The sequence below is a fragment of the Neodiprion virginianus genome, chromosome 4, assembly GCF_021901495.1.
Source record: "Neodiprion virginianus isolate iyNeoVirg1 chromosome 4, iyNeoVirg1.1, whole genome shotgun sequence".
Lineage (NCBI taxonomy): Eukaryota > Metazoa > Arthropoda > Insecta > Hymenoptera > Diprionidae > Neodiprion > Neodiprion virginianus.
The window spans coordinates 2576161-2581669 of NC_060880.1; positions in this window are offsets into that span (position 1 = coordinate 2576161).

Below are 5509 nucleotides of genomic sequence, written 5' to 3' on the forward strand. Positions count from 1 at the left end.
GCAAGATAATTGAATCGTGACACATTTGTCGAAGGATTTTTGGGGGAAAATGGCTTTCAAGGATAAGGATCCCGTGCGGTCCAGGGACCCATGGTTTCACGCAGCTAAGGTGGCTGCTCGATGTAGACATATTTTGTATACTTGCAGCCCTGGAGATACCCCGGCTTGACTGTTTACAATGCGCGTACGCGCTCTCGAGCTGTTACCTCAAGGAAACTCGGATCTCTTTTTCCCCTTCATTGGCGCTTCGACTTCTTTACACCTAGCATAATGACATGCTATACCAGTCGTTGAACTCGCGCGGCTAGTCCGAAGGTAATCGAGACTTACTTTTATATATACCGCGACTGATCGCGTTGCGTCACTTGAATGCCGATAAGGATGAGCCTCCCTTTCTCCCCTTAAAAACTATTCGACAACCTCACACGAAGACGGCCTTCTCACGTGCCTGTTGTCTTCATTGTATGTACTGTCTACCTTGTTAAAGTAGAGAGTGCCGGAAGTTGGTCTAATCTCCGAGACCTGTCTCGAAGTTCGTAGAAGTCAATACGGATGTCGAGCTCTTCTTCTTCTTCTTTTTCTTCTTCTTCTTCTTCTTGAGGACCCATTATATTCGACTGCAGCTTATTGATTATGGTGTATCATATCCCTATGCTTCGATAAAGAAGTCGGACCGCATTCCGGTCGTCTTGATCGAGCCTGAAGCGAGACAAAGAGTAAAAAATTTAACACCTCGGCAAATTGCGACACAGATTTTCCGTTCGGAGATTGGTCTTTCGGGTTCTCGCGATCGGCTTTGCGATCGCTATCACGCGTTCATTTCTGATATACAAGAAACACGTCCGTGCCGCCGACGTGTAAGAGCAGATCTGCACGGGTGTGAGAAAGGCAGCGGCGTTAAAGATCGCGACTCCTCTGCAGGTAGCCGGTGACGCTGGCAAAGAGAGAGAATGCTCGCTGGTTGGATAAGTTGAACGGACTCTGGTCTACGAAAACTGGCACAAACGTACCACGAAGCCTGGATCAGGCGCGGGTTTGATAACCTTTGATAATATCCGTCGCGCTGGGGGCGTCTGACACCGAGAGTCGGTCTCGCTGCAGCTTAAGGTGAGCGTCGATGACCCTTCGGCTTCTAAATCGAGGGGTTCCTTCCCCGACGACCCACGCATTCCGACATTCCGGTGCCACCGTTTAATCAGAGAGACGTCGGGCCTTCTACGACCCTCGGCTTGAATCGACCCATGAGAAACGGAACGGGCGACTTCTGTGTTAAGGTGGGGGTACAGCTTGGACGGTCGAAAATCATACCTATTTTTAGGAGTTTTTTTTTTATTTTTAAGAAAATTGAAACGCTTGGAGCCTATTGAGCTTGCAGGCTTCATTATTTGTAGTTTAAGAAAATTTTGGAATTTTTTCGTTCAAATTAATAACAAAATGGCGGCATAGCGCATACAAGTAGCGAAAGACCACGTTTTCAATCCGGTGGCGCAGATTCCTCGGTCAATTTTTATCCGATCGACTCGAAACTTTAGACACGATCTTTAAAACTTGTTTATCGACTCGAGCTCGCGGCTAGATTTTTAAATTCCAATTCCAATATTTTTTCAAACAATTTTTTGTTTAAAATCGTATGTATTTGGAATTTTTTTTCAACATTTGGGCTACGAGCTCGAACCCGGAAAGGTATTTTTAGCTCAAAAAATTGTTTCTATCTGTTACAAGTCGGGCAGTGACACGAGGAGATGCGCCACCGCAAAAGCTCTCGAGTTCGGAATCGTTCGTTACTTATGTGCGCCATGCCGCCATTTTGTTATTAATTTCAATGACAAAAATTCTCACATCTTCTTGAAATTGTAAATAATAAAGTCCTGACACTCAAATTGCTTCAGGTGTTTCCATTCCAATATGTATGGTTTTAGATCGTCCAAACTGTACCCCCTCCTCCCCCTTAGGACTATTGTTACACCTTTTATATTATATACCTGTGGTACGCAGACTGGCCGTTTAATTGTTGAACGGAGAAGGTTGCCATCTGCAGACAGATTGGGCATTTTTTATTTCGGGCCGTCGTTATTCGAGTACATAGTAGTAACTGTATAACAGTAAAGTTGTGAAGAAAAAAAATTGACCGGTATGATAGAGTGGATTTTATTTATTTCGTTTATTGGTGTTCTTTTTCTTATACAGCTGTGTTTTTTTTTTCACACAAACAACCGTAACATGCCTGTTGAAAGTCTGAATGTTTTTCTCACCGGATTTGCCAGACATTGGGGGAGGGGGGTAAAAAAAAACTAAGGATCCGATGAATAATCGTGCACTTGTTAGTTTGTTTTCTACGTTACCACTACGATTCTATATTTTCGATACAAATATAGATAGAATGATTGAATGCACGGAACGCTAATTTACGTTTATTCGAAAATTGATTTCCCGCTGAGTAAATCGTAGCTGTATTTATGTATAAAATCGAATAACACCAACGAGTTAGGTACTTGTTCTGAAGTCAATTTTTTCCGCTTGAAAATCGCCAAATTTCAATGTTGGGCCGTGTATTCAAATATCAATCAACTACGACGGTCTTACCTGAAACGAATTGATCAGATTTGTTATGCGAAAATTATTCTCTCCCCGGATCTGTACGAAGTTTTCACTGAAATTGTTTCGCAATGTAACGAAACGTGTTCGAAATTCAAAATTAAGTGGGTAAAAAAGAGATTTAAAAAAAAAACCTTTCTTTATTGTAATGATTAAATGCAGCTATTACTACAGTTTTACTTTGTCAGTCTTGTTGCTTTTTTGGTCGAATGAAAAACGTAAAAACTGCATCGCGGATGTAAGCGCGGTATGATAATTGTGCGATTTGCATAGATTTTCTCATGCGTATGTTAATAATAATAATAATAATAATAATAGAAAAGAAAAAATGAATGAGCACAAGGCGCGAGAACGCTGCAATTATAAACGCGCGCTCATCATCAGAGGACGAAATTAATAATGACGACTACGTGCCTCATGATGATGACGATGATGATAATCAATGTAGAAACGTCCTCAAATTAACTCACGTGGCATTTCGCCTGTTATAAAAAAATAATTCTCTCGCTTAAATCAGATTTCAAAAGTTCGCTGCTGCTCTTCGTTTTTTTGCTTTTTTCTTTAATTTTTAACAATCGCAATCAGACGTATTCAATGATGATACGGATTGAATTCAATTCTTTACAATACTGTTCATTGAGCAAAATTCGTGCCCCAAACGATTCGGAAGTTGTGACTGTAAGCCTGGGCTTGAAAGTTCTATTTTGTAACTTTTGTGTAAAAATCCATCTTCCAACGACTGTATTATACAGCAATTAAACTGCTGATCTTTATACCTACAACGAAAGAATGTCACATGACGCTTTATCAGAGAATATGATTCTCCGAAAAGTGCTTTCATAATCTAGTCGGTATAATATGATCCATGCGACTGACAATGAGTGGTTAATAATTAAAAGAAAAATAGAGAGAGAGAGAGAGAGAGAAAGAGAGAGAGAGCTAGGAAAAAAAAAACAACGAAATGACTGCATATTCCTCGCGTTATTTAAATACGTGAAAAACTTTCTAAAATTCAATATTTAACGAGATACACGTCTTTGGCACGAAGATTCATTTACCAAAAGTTTTTTCGGTCGGTAGTGAAAGAAAGAAAGAAAGAAAGAGCCCCGGAGGGGGTGGGGTGGGGGGGAAGAAAATCCTGCTCCGAAACGAAACACCCTAGAATAAATTCGACACGCCGCGAAGCTCAGTATTCAGGTGTCAGGATCTCGAACAGAGTACGAGACTCGATCGGGGCATTCCTACCTCTACTCTTACTTTCACGGACGGTATGGGATGTTTCACCGGCTATATAGCTCCGGGAGGGACTCGCTCGGATCTTCCGATCGTTCGCGATCGATGCAGCAATTACGAGAAGAGAGAAAAGAACGACAACGAAAAAACTAAAAAAAACCGGACGATGAAGAAAAAAAAAAAAAAAAAAAAATTGGAAAAAAAGGAAAAAAAGACTCGAAAAAGCGGCGCCGCTCCTCGACGACGGGTTCCGAGTAAAACCGGGCTCAACTGCGACCCTGAGGTTCCGTGGACCCCTGGAATGTCCGAGGGTTACACGAATCTCGGGGGCGGCTATCTCTTTGGGAATCTCGGGTGCGAGACTACCTTTCGGACGCCTGCACATACCTGCATCCGCAACCTCGACACATCGTGCATGAGTGGCGAACACTGTCATCGCCGCTTCATTTCTACACCGCAGAACTACAATACTGTACCCAATGTGTGCGTACCATGAGTTGTTGACATGTTTGGAAACAATTGTTGACTCGATTTTGTTATGAAAAATTAATTACGTTAATTTACGGCAGTAATTGTAAATTTCTCCAAGACTCAAACCAAGTGCTACTGTACGGAGAGACGGTACAAATTTTTTTTTGTTGTAATTTTAGAACCTAGGATAGAACGGATCGGACAGCTAAAAAGGGTCGATAATTGGGACAGGGTCGATGACCGGTACACTTACCTTACACCTAGGGTGGTTCTTATATGGGATCATAAGAAAAAAAAATTCACTATGGAGTCTGTCAAATCGGTTTTTATTTCATTATCCTAGTCTCCCTGTTAAGTGGGAAGTTTGAAATTGTTCTAAAATGTAGTCATTCACTACATTTTGTACGGAATTTTATTCCAAAGTTATTCGAAGGCAAAAAATTCATATCCTCGGAATATTTAGTGAGATTTATCATTATCTTGTCATTGTACACCGCAACGGGGCCTACGACCTCGCGCTGAATTCACTGCACCCTGATGACGATGACGACGACGATGGTGATGATGATGATGATGATGGTACGTGCATCGTTTAATCGCGTTCTCTGTAACCCTTTCAGTCACAGTGTGATACTCAGTGTCCCACCATAAAAATTTTCCTGCCCCAACCTTATCACTTTAAATGATCTTTGTTACTTCGTACATGCCCAAAAAGCTCCAAGTAACAAAATTCAGGCAAAAATATAAATATTCATTTGAAAAATGTGCGACTGATATGGTTAACCGATCTTGAATGACAGCTTTCTCGCCATTTGTTTTGGCCGCGTCATTATTGTTTATTATAGATCCGCATCATCACCATTAATAAACATAGTCGTTTGACATCAGAGGCGGATCCAGATCGTTCTTCGTACACGCCAAGTTTGACGACGAATATCGTCGTTACCTTTCAGCTTCAAAGAATCGGACGTATTCTCCCTCTGCTACTGGTTTCACATTCCGTTCGAATAATTTCGATCAGATAAACGGACCGCGGTCGAGGGCGAATACAAAACTCGAAATCTGTTATTCAAAACGATGCGGTAGCATGTCGGTTGTGACGCCGTTGCTGCTCCGCTCGTCTGTGTTTCTGTTATATCGCAAACAATCGAAACTGGTACAAATAGACTTGCATGAGAGGAAATCTAGTCATTGTATCGTCGGGTAGTGA